Source organism: Gorilla gorilla, chromosome 9, assembly GCF_029281585.2.
Source record: "Gorilla gorilla gorilla isolate KB3781 chromosome 9, NHGRI_mGorGor1-v2.1_pri, whole genome shotgun sequence".
Taxonomy (NCBI): domain Eukaryota; kingdom Metazoa; phylum Chordata; class Mammalia; order Primates; family Hominidae; genus Gorilla; species Gorilla gorilla.
This window is the reverse complement of record NC_073233.2, coordinates 98,238,212-98,250,653: the sequence shown is the minus strand read 5'-3', so window position 1 is coordinate 98,250,653 and position 12,442 is coordinate 98,238,212. Positions and strand designations below refer to the sequence as shown.

Sequence of the window (12,442 nt, the reverse complement as noted above, 5' to 3'; positions counted from 1 at the left end):
ATTTTAAAAACTGTTTTGTACTTCACTATTTTCCTCTTTTCTCATTTCTCTTCCTGTATCATTCATCTAGCAGATTCACAAATCTTGATGAATTCATCCATCTGCCTCTCAATAACTGCATCTGGACAGCTAAGTACAATTCAACCAGGGAAAGTATGACTATGAATTATTTAACCAGGGCTCCAGCAATTTTGCTATAATTTTCAAGTTAATTGATTTTCACATACTCTGTAACTACTGTTGGACACTCTCTCCATATTTCTCAATCCACCCACTCTGTGGTTTAGATTAATCAGTTTATTTTCCCTTATGGAGGTCCAGGTAGAGCAGCTGTCCTGAGTAATTTTTGTTCAAGTAGTGACTCAGAGATCAGGCTCGTTCCATTTTGTAAATTCATCTTAGAGTCAGTGTCCAATAGGAGTAAAGTATATTAGAAATTCAGAGAGAATATTTAGTATAAGGAGTAAGTTAAATTGGTGCTAGAAGATTGAAAAAGTGAATAATGGAACACTGAGGAAATACTATCTCTGGTGAGACAGTATCACCAGAAAGCACATACTGCCCCTAGGTTGGAGACCAAAGGTAACAGGTAGGAGTTAGAGAATCAAGACATTTGAGCAAGATGCCATGGACCTGGGACTCAAGAGTTGAAGAGGGCCATTATCTGGCTGTTACCTCTGAGATATAATATAATACCTATTATGGAACAAGGAGATTTGTTCTATAATTGCTGGAATAAAAGCTGGAGACTGGTACCAACTGCTGCTGCTAAGGTAAAGGCCACAGTTAGTGTAACACCGACAGGGATGAAAAGCAGACATAAAGGAGGAAGTCCCTTCTTCCATTTTCCTCTCTTTTGAGCTCTTTTTATTGTTCCCTATTGGCAGAGCCTAAGAGTCATCTGGCAAAGAAGAAATGCAATTTGCTAAGACTCCACTGCAGAATGGCAAAGCAGTAAGTAAAAAGGCAGGTTTGGAACTGACAGGCAATAGTTTAGCAATCATCACAACTTTATCTAAATGCTCAGAAACCTCTTAATTCAGTTGTAGTTTAGAAAAAGAGAGAATTCAGAGATGTCCCCATGGGTTAAATGGGCCAGTGTACATTGCCTCCACCAGTATTTACTTTGGCCAAAAATCAGATACCTGGATGCACCTAATGACAAGGGAAGCTGCGACCTGTATGTCCAGGAAGGATGAGAGAACATGAGTATTATGAAGCACTAGCAGTTTCTACCACTTCTCCACATCAGTCTCCTCACCCATGTACCTTAATTTTTTTATTTCACAGATAAAGTATAAGCCATCACACAGAAACTCCCTCAGTTCTGCAACTGAAACCATTCTTATCTTCTTTTTATCAGGTAGAATGGAGGAAGACTGTGTCCTGTTATCAGAGAGCGGTCTGATCATACATGCTAGAGCAATAACAAACCAAACAAGTGCAGAACAAAGATATTAAGAAGTAGGGAATGTGTGGAAAGCCAGGACTCATAATACTGAAAGCCTCTAAAAGAGAAGGGACAATATCTCATGTGTCCTTCAGTCGATTGTCTAGGACAGGGCACGTAGCATACACACTATTCCAAAACATTCATTTATTTAATTCAATAAATACTCATTGAGCACTTATTATTTGCTATACGTTGAAGAAAAAGTGGTAAACAAAATACAAAAGGGTTCTGCCTCATCCAACTTACCTTTATTGGATAATGACAGCTAACATATACCAAGCACCCTCGATGTGCATTCCTGAGTGTTTTACATATATTAATTCACTTAATCCTTACAAGAATCCTATAAGTATTGTCTCTATCCTATTATTCAGATGAGAAAACTGAAGCACATAAGCATTAAGTAACTTGCATAAGTAACAGAGCTGAAATTCAAACACCGATAAACTGGCTCAAGAACCCATGGCTGGGGGAGGAGCCAAGGTGGCCGAATAGGAACAGCTCCGGTCTACAGCTCCCAGCCTGAGCGACGCAGAAGACCGCTGATTTCTGCATTTCCATCTGAGGTACCGGGTTCATCTCACTAGGGAGTGCCAGACAGTGGGCGCAGGTCAGTAGGTGCACGCACCATGCGCGAGCCAAAGCAGGGCGAGGCATTGCCTCACTTGGGAAGCGCAAGGGGTCAGGGAGTTCCCTTTCCGAGTCAAAGAAAGGGGTGACAGACGCACCTGGAAAATCGGGTCACTCCCACCCAAATATTGTGCTTTTCGGACCGGCTTAAAAAACGGCGCACCATGAGATTATATCCCGCACCAGGCTCGGAGGGTCCTACGTCCACCGAGTCTCACTGATTGCTAGCACAGCAGTCTGAGATCAAACTGCAAGGCGGCAGCAAGGCTGGGGGAGGGGCGCCCGCCATTGCCCAGGCTTGATTAGGTAAACAAAGCAGCCTGGAAGCTCCAACTGGGTGGAGCCCACCACAGCTCAAGGAGGCTTGCCTGCCTCTGTAGGCTCCACCTCTGGGGGCAGGGCACAGACAAACAAAAAGACAGCAGTAACCTCTGCAGACTTAAATGTCCCTATCTGACAGCTTTGAAGAGAGCAATGGTTCTCCCAGCACGCAGCTGGAGATCTGAGAATGGGCAGACTGCCTCCTCAAGTGGGTCCCTGACCCCTGACCCCTGAGCAGCCTAACTGGGAGGCACCCCCAGCAGGGGCACACTGACACCTCACACGGCAGGGTATTCCAACAGACCTGCAGCTGAGGGTCCTGTCTGTTGGAAAACTAACAAACAGAAAGGACATCCACACCAAAAACCCATCTGTACATCACCATCATCAAAGACCAAAAGTAGATAAAACCACTAAGACGGGGAAAAAACAGAACAGAAAAACTGGAAACTCTAAAAAGCAGAGCTCCTCTCCTCCTCCAAAGGAACGCAGTTCCTCACCAGCAACGGAACAAAGCTGGATGGAGAATGACTTTGACGAGCTGAGAAAAGAAGGCTTCAGACGATCAAATTACTCTGAGCTACGGGAGGACATTCAAACCAAAGGCAAAGAAGTTGAAAACTTTGAAAAAAATTTAGAAGAATATATAACTAGAATAACCAATACAGAGAAGTGCTTAAAGGAGCTGATGGAGCTGAAAACCAAGGCTCGAGAACTACGTGAAGAATGCAGAAGCCTCAGGAGCCGATGCGATCAACTGGAAGAAAGGGTATCAGCAATGGAAGATTAAATGAATGAAATGAAGCGAGAAGGGAAGTTTAGAGAAAAAAGAATAAAAAGAAATGAGCAAAGCCTGCAAGAAAGATGGGACTATGTGAAACGACCAAATCTACGTCTGATTGGTGTACCTGAAAGTGATGCGGAGAATGGAACCAAGTTGGAAAACACTCTGCAGGATATTATCCAGGAGAACTTCCCCAACCTAGCAAGGCAGGCCAACGTTCAGAATCGGGAAATACAGAGAACGCCACAAAGATACTCCTCGAGAAGAGCAACTCCCAAACACATAATTGTCAGATTCACCAAAGTTGAAATGAAGGAAAAAATGTTAAGGGCAGCCAGAGAGAAAGGTCGGGTTACCCACAAGGGGAAGCCCATCAGACTAACAGCGGATTTCCCGGCAGAAACCCTGCAAGCCAGAAGAGAGTGGGGGCCAATATTCAACATTCTTAAAGAAAAGAATTTTCAACCCAGAACTTCATATCCAGCCAAACTAAGCTTCATAAGTGAAGGAGAAATAAAATCCTTTACAGACAAGCAAATGCTGAGAGATTTTGTCACCACCAGGCCTGCCCTAAAAGAGCTCCTGAAGGAAGCACTAAACATGGAAAGGAACAACCACTACCAGCCACTGCAAAATCAAGCCAAAATATAAAGACCATCGAGACTAGGAAGAAACTGCATCAACTAACGAGCAAAATAACCAGCTAACCTCATAATGACAGGATCAAATTCACACATAACAATATTAACTTTAAATGTAAATGGACTAAATGCCGCAATTAAAAGACACAGACTGGCAAGTTGGATAAAGAGTCAAGACCCATCAGTGTGCTGTATTCAGGAAACCCATCTCATGTGCAGAGACACACATAGGCTCAAAATAAAAGGATGGAGGAAGATCTACCAAGCAAATGGAAAACAAAAAAAGGCAGGAGTTGCAATCCTAGTCTCTGATAAAACAGACTTTAAACCAACAAAGATCAAAAGAGACAAAGAAGGCCATTACATAATGGTAAAGGGATCAATTCAACAAGAAGAGCTAACTATCCTAAATATATATGCACCCAATACAGGAGCAACCAGATTCATAAAGCAAGTCCTGAGTGACCTACAAAGAGACTTAGACTCCCACACATTAATAATGGGAGACTTTAACACCCCACTGTCAACATTAGACAGATCAACGAGACAGAAAGTCAACAAGGATACCTAGGAATTGAACTCAGCTCTGCACCAAGCAGACCTAATAGACATCCACAGAACTCTCCGCCCCAAATCAACAGAATATACATTTTTTTCAGCACTACACCACACCTATTCCAAAATTGACCACATGCTTGGAAGTAAAGCTCTCCTCAGCAAATGTAAAAGAACAGAGATTATAACAAACTATCTCTCAGACCACAGTGCAATCAAACTAGAACTCAGGATTAAGAATCTCACTCAAAACCGCTCAACTACATGGAAACTGAACAACCTGCTCCTGAATGACTACTGGGTACATAACGAAATGAAGGCAGAAATAAAGATGTTCTTTGAAACCAACGAGAACAAAGACACAACATACCAGAATCTCTGGGACGCATTCAAAGCAGTGTGTAGAGGGAAATTTACAGCACTAAATGCCCACAAGAGAAAGCAGGAAAGATCCAAAACTGACACCCTAACATCACAATTAAAAGAACTAGAGAAGCAAGAGCAAACACATTCAAAAGCTAGCAGAAGGCAAGAAATAACTAAAATCAGAGCAGAACTGAAGGAAATAGAGACACAAAATCCCTTCAAAAAATTAATGAATCCAGGAGCTGGTTTTTTGAAAGGATCAACAAAATTGATAGACCACTAGCAAGACTAATAAAGAAAAAAAGAGAGAAGAATCAAATAGACGCAATAAAAAATGATAAAGGGGATATCACCACCGATCCCACAGAAATACAAACTACCATCAGAGAATACTACAAACACCTCTACGCAAATAAACTAGAAAATCTAGAAGAAATGAATAAATTCCTCGACACATACACTCTCCCAAGACTAAGCCAGGAAGAAGTTGAATCTCTGAATAGACCAATAACAGGAGCTGAAATTGGGGCAATAATCAATAGTTTACCAACCAAAAGGAGTCCAGGACCAGATGGATTCACAGCCGAATTCTACCAGAGGTACAAGGAGGAACTGGTACCATTCCTTCTGAAACTATTTCAATCAATAGAAAAAGAGGGAATCCTCCCTAACTCATTTTATGAGGCCAGCATCATTCTGATACCAAAGCCGGGCAGAGACACAACCAAAAAAGAGAATTTTAGACCAATATCCTTGATGAACATTGATGCAAAAATCCTCAATAAAATACTGGCAAAATGAATCCAGCAGAACATCAAAAAGCTTATCCACCATGATCAAGTGGGCTTCATCCCTGGAATGCAAGGCTGGTTCAATATACGCAAATCAGTAAATGTAATCCAGCATATAAACAGAGCCAAAGACAAAAACCACATGATTATCTCAATAGATGCAGAAAAAGCCTTTGACAAAATTCAACAACCCTTCATGCTAAAAACTCTCAATAAATTAGGTATTGATAGGATATATTTCAAAATAATAAGAGCTATCTATGACAAACCCACAGCCAATATCATACTGAATGGGCAAAAACTGGAAGCATTCCCTTTGAAAACTGGCACAAGACAGGGATGTCCTCTCTCACCACTCCTATTCAACATAGTGTTGGAAGTTCTGGCAAGGGCAATTAGGCAGGAAAAGGAAATAAAGGGTATTCAATTAGGAAAAGAGGAAGTCAAATTGTCCCTGTTTGCAGACGACATGATTGTCGTCTCAAACCCAATGAGGCTGAGACCCCATCGTCTCAGCCCAAAATCTCCTTAAGCTGCTAAGCAACTTCAGCAAAGTCTCAGGATACAAAATCAATGTACAAAAATCACAAGCATTCTTATACACCAACAACAGACAAACAGAGAGCCAAATCATGAGTGAACTCCCATTCACAATTGCTTCAAAGAGAATAAAATACCTAGGAATCCAACTTACAAGGGATGTGAAGGACCTCTTCAAGGAGAACTACAAACCACTGCTCAAGGAAACAAAAGAGGATACAAACAAATGGAAGAACATTCCATGCTCATGGGTAGGAAGAACCAATATCGTGAAAATGGCCATACTGCCCAAGGTAATTTACAGATTCAATGCCATCCCCATAAAGCTACCAATGACTTTCTTCACAGAATTGGCAAAAACTACTTTAAAGTTCATATGGAACCAAAAAAGAGCCCGCATCGCCAAGGCAATCCTAAACCAAAAGAACAAAGCTGGAGGCTTCACACTACCTGACTTCAAACTATACTACAAGGCTACAGTAACCAAAACAGCATGGTACTGGTACCAAAACAGAGATATAGATCAATGGAACAGAACAGAGCCCTCAGAAATAACGCCGCATATCTACAGCTATCTGATCTTTGACAAACCTGAGAAAAACAAGCAATGGGGAAAGGATTCCCTATTTAATAAATGGTGCTGGGAAAACTGGCTAGCCATATGTAGAAAGCTGAAACTGGATCCCTTCCTTACACCTTATATAAAAATCAATTCAAGATGGATTAAAGACTTAAACGTTAGACCTAAAACCATAAAAACCCTAGAAGAAAACCTAGGCATTACCATTCAGGACATAGGCATGGGCAAGGACTTCATGTCCAAAACACCAAAAGCAATGGCAACAAAAGACAAAATTGACAAATGGGATCTAATTAAACTAAAGAGCTTCTGCACAGCAAAAGAAACTACCATCAGAATGAACAGGCAACCTACAAAATGGGCGAAAATTTTTGCAACCTACTCATCTGACAAAGGGCTAATATCCAGAATCTACAATGAACTCAAACAAATTTACAAGAAAAAAACAAACAACCCCATCAAAAAGTGGGCGAAGGACATGAACAGACACTTCTCAAAAGAAGACATTTATGCAGCCAAAAAACACATGATAAAATGCTCACCATCACTGGCCATCAGAGAAATGCAAATCAAAACCACAATGAGATACCATCTCACACCAGTTAGAATGGCCATCATTAAAAAGTCAGGAAACAACAGGTGCTGGAGAGGATGTGGAGAAATAGGAACACTTTTACACTGTTGGTGGGACTGTAAACTAGTTCAACCATTGTGGAAGTCAGTGTGGCGATTCCTCAGGGATCTAGAACTAGAAATTCCATTTGACCCAGCCATCCCATTACTGGGTATATACCCAAAGGACTATAAATCATGCTGCTATAAAGACACATGCACATGTATGTTTATTGCGGCATTATTCACAATAGCAAAGACTTGGAACCAACCCAAATGTCCAACAATGACAGACTGGATTAAGAAAATGTGGCACATATACAGCATGGAATACTACGCAGCCATTAAAAATGATGAGTTCATGTCCTTTGTAGGGACATGGATGAAATTGGAAATCATCATTCTCAGTAAACTATCGCAAGAACAAAAAACCAAACACCGCATATTCTCACTCATAGGTGGGAATTGAACAATGAGATCACATGGACACAGGAAGGGGAATATCACATTCTGGGGACTGTGGTGGGGTGGGGGGAGGGGGGAGGGATAGCATTGGGAGATATACCTAATGCTAGATGACGATTTAGTGGGTGCAGCACACCAGCATGGCACATGTATACATATGTAACTAACCTGCACAATGTGCACATGTACCCTAAAACCTAAAATATAATAAAAAAAAAAAAGTAAAAAAAAAAAAAAAAAAAAGAACCCATGGCTGTATCACCACCCTGGATAATTATGGGTTAAATGACACATAGTATACAGATTTGTTAAAATTATTTATCTGTTACTATGTGTTTAATGATGAATACAAGAGAAATAGAGATGAAGGCAGGGCTATTCAAACCTAAAGTCTGGGCTCATTACCTTATTTCCTGTTGTCTTCATTACCTTATTTCCTATTGTCTTTCTAAAGAAAAAAAAATAGAGTAGCTATAATCACATCTAGAATAGAATTACATTCCTCTATGAGGAAAGAAAATGTCCCCCACATTTCTTAAGCCTTGCCCCTTCCCAGCTAAACTAAAGTGGACATTTATTTTCTCACCTTCCCTACTCATTCATGTACTCAACAAATGTTTCTTCAGTGATAATTCAATTATAGGCTATGTACAAGGTGCTAAGGACACTAGGGATGAACAAAACAGTCTCTCCCTCCCGAAACCTACACACTAATAAAAGGACACAGAGATGTAAGCAGACAATTACAAAGAAAGCAAAAAGTGTGATAACAAAATTATGGGCACTCATGAGATGAGGGACATCTATCCCACCCTTGATAAGAAGTAGAAGGCTTCCCTGGGGAAACAAATACTAAGCTGACATTCAAAGGATGAGTAGATATGGTTGAGGAGAAGAAGCAAAACAGGATGAAGAATCATTCCAGGAAAAGGAGCAAGATGTCCAAAATCCCAGCTTAGGATGTATACACTTCACTGAAAATAGATCACTTTGGCATGAGGTTGGTCATTGGAGGAATGGCTAGATAGAAAAGAGCAAGGGAAGAATGATGAAGGCTTTGTAAGGCAAATGAAGGATGTTTAGCGGGAAGAAATAACATCTGCAGCACAGAAGAACAAGGGAATGAGGCAAACTGGGGGCAGTCCCAGTTAGGAAGGCCATGAAAGCAGCAGGTAGAAGTGAGAGATAACAAGAGGTTAAATGTTTTCTGACTATCACTTGAAATAGGTCCCTGTCTATGATAAATGAGTCAGCCTATGTAGGTTAAATGAAGAGGAAGATACCCTAAATTATTTCCTTTTACAGGTAGTAATTATTAATTGATTTCCAGCAGTATCAAGCCATTTGGCCTGTTTACTGGTGCTGTCACTTCCTTTCTGTGTGACCCTAGGCAAGTTATTTAACCTTTATAAGTCTTCGTTTCTTTCTTTTTAAAGTGTGACTATTATTTCTGGAACCCACCTGTAGTGGGTTGAATGGTGGTCCCTAACAGCACATGTCTCTGTCCTAACCTCTGGAACCTTTAATATGACCTCACTTGGAAAAAAGAGTCTTTACATATGTAATTAAGTAAGGATCTCAAAATGAGATAGTTCAGTATTATATAAATGACTCTAAATCCAATAACACTGTCCCTGAAAGAGATAGGAAAGAAAAGACACAGACACAAAAGAGGAGAAGGTTATGTGAAGATGGGGCAGAGACTGGAGTTATGCAGCCGCAAGGCACAGAATGCCTGGAGCCACTAGACACTTGAAAAGTTAGTGAAGGACTCTTACCTCCAGCCTTCAGAGAGAGGATGACCCTGCCAACATTTTGATTTCAGACTTCTGTCTTCTAGAACTGCAAGAGAGTGAGTTCTTATTGTTTGAAACCACTAAGTTAGTGGTAATTTGTTACAGCAGCCTCAGGAAACGATACAGCACCTTGTAGAATTATAGTGAGGGGAGCATGAGAAAAACATGAAGGACAGGGCCTGGAATATTATGAGACATCAATAAATATCATTAACTAAAGGCTTAGACAAAATATAAGCATTTCCATCATGTGCTTCACAATGTGCTGTCATTGTTTCTCTGGCCAGTATCTGCTTTTTTTTTTTTAATCTCTCTCTATCAGTATTGCTTGTTCATAAGAGCTGGAGTCATCATGTTACCCATCTTCAAACTATACTACAGGGGTACAGTAACCAAAACTATGTGGTACTGGTACAAAAATAGGCACCTAGATCAATGGAACAGAACAGAGAGCCCAGAAATAAGGCCACATACCTACAACTACCTGATCTTTGACAAAGCTGACAAAAACAATGAGGAAAAGACTCCCTATTCAAATAAATAGTGCTGAGAAAATTGGCTAGCCATATGCAAAAGACTAAAACTGGACCCCTTCCTTACAACATATACAAAAATCAACTCAAGATGGATTAAAACTTAAATGTAAAACCAAAAACTATAAAAACTCTGGAAGACAACCTAGGCAATGCCTAGGAATTGGCAAAGATTTCATAACAAAGATACCAAAAGCAATCACAAAAAAAAGTAAAAATTGTCAAGTGAGATCTAGTTAAACTAAAGAGCTTCTGCACAGCAAAAGAAACTATCAACAGAGTGAACAGACAATGTACGGAATGTGAGACAACTTTTGCAAGCTGTGCATCTGACAAAGGTCTAATATCTAGAGTCTATAAGGAACTTAAACAAATTTACAAGAGAAAAGCAAATAGCCCCTTTAAAAGTGGGCAAAGGACACTTTTCAAAAGAAGACATGCATGTGACCAAAAAACATATTAAAAAAGCTAAATATCACAGATCACTACAGAAATGCAAATCAAAACCACAATGAGATATCATCTCACACTAGTCATAAGGGCTATTATTATAACAATAACTCAAAACATAACAGATCCGGCAAGCCACTGTGGAAAGCGGTATAGCGGTTCTTCAAAGAGCTAAAAGCAGAACTAACATTTGACCCAGCAATCTCATTACTGGGTATATACTCAGAGGAATATAAATCATTCTGCCATAAAGACACATGCACACAAATGTTCATTGCAGCGCTATTCACAATAGCAAATACATGAAATCAACCTAAATGCCGATCAATGACAGATTGGATAAAGATAATGTGGTGCATATACACCATGGAATACTATGCAGCCATAAAAAAGAACCAGATCATGTCTTTTGCAGGAACATGGATGGAGCTGGAGCAAGCTATGCAGCAAGCTAATGCAGGGACAGAAAACCAAATACTGCATGTTGCTACCTGTAAGTGGGAGCTAAACGATGAGAATTTATGAACACAAAGAAGGAAACAACAGACACTGGGGTCTTCTGGAGGGTGGAGGATGGGAGTAGAGAGAGAAGCAGAAAAGATTACTATTGAATACTAAGCTTAATTCCTGGGTGATAAAATAATCTGTACAACAAACCCCCATGACATGAGTTTACCTATGTAACAAACCTTCACATGTACCCCCGAACTTAAAATAAAGGATTTAAAATATATATATATATTTAGCTTGTCCTCACAGCCATCAGCATACCTGGATGAAATAAATATAAAAAATTCAGAAAAACAAGATGGATTATTTCCCTTTATATTTTCCACAACAAAACAATCATCCTCTTTTATTTGTACAAAATTGGTCAAATTACACAATTACATTGCATTGTACGCTCCTGATAATAAGCAAAGAAGGATCTTTGTTTGATTAACTAAGCATCCACAGATCCTAGAATGGTGGGTTATAATCCAATAGTAATGTTTATTCCATTGCTCAAATTGTTACAGCTTTGGCCTTTGGATCTCAGTCTTTTCTATTGTGTGTGTGTGTGTGTGTGTGTGTGTTTAGCACTACAAAATGCTCCAGATCATTTTGTATATTCTGTGCGTTAAACCTAGAATCAGCTATTTCCCCAAAAAGACCTGGCTTCTTATTTTGGAGAATAATATTATAAACCAACATCTGAGTGTTGGGTGTGCTCATTGTTACTGGTGTATCTTAGCTTCTAGGAACTCTCAACTGACCGAACAAAGAAAAATATGGGTATGTACTAACCTGTGTATATACACAAATGCATAAAGATTTCTATGTGTGACAATCTGTATCTATATTACATATTTATGTCTCAAATTCTAATCCATTACTACGTGGTTCATTCCAGCCTTCTTGACTTGTCTATAATTCTCACTCCAAAAGTAAGAAAAGTGGCTCCTACCATTCTTTATCTATTTACATAATTGTTCAATTCTAGTATGCATATATAGTGATTTCAGAATTATTAACTGTACCTCCATGAGAAGCTATTTTATCAATCAGAATACAGTGTTTATGTTCATTTATTTTGTCTTTACTCTTAGAGTCTACACTCATTTCCAAGTTACTTGGATCAGCATATTTTTTTACCAGTGAGGTTTTTTTATACATTTTCAGTGAGGTTATTTTATACATTTGTAAATAGTTGGATTATTTTGTTATACTCTGTGTGATCATTAAATTTTATTTACCAACTTGACCAGGACATCAGATGCCCAGACATTTGGTCAAACAATATCCTGGGTATGTTTATTAGTGTGTTTCTGGAGGATATTAATATTTGAATTGGTAGATTGAGCAAAGCAGACTTCCCTTTCTAAGGGACATAGACCTCACTGAAGACCTCATTAGAAGAAAAAGTATGAGCAGGAGGGAATTCC

The 12,442-nt window shown here is 39.6% G+C and overlaps 1 long non-coding RNA gene across 1 annotated transcript in view; it reads right to left on the bottom strand.

Moving 5' to 3' along the window:
• The window catches only part of LOC109028810 (uncharacterized), a 724,848-nt gene that overhangs the window by 573,887 nt on the left and 138,519 nt on the right, over window positions 1–12,442 (bottom strand). The window lies entirely within an intron of this gene.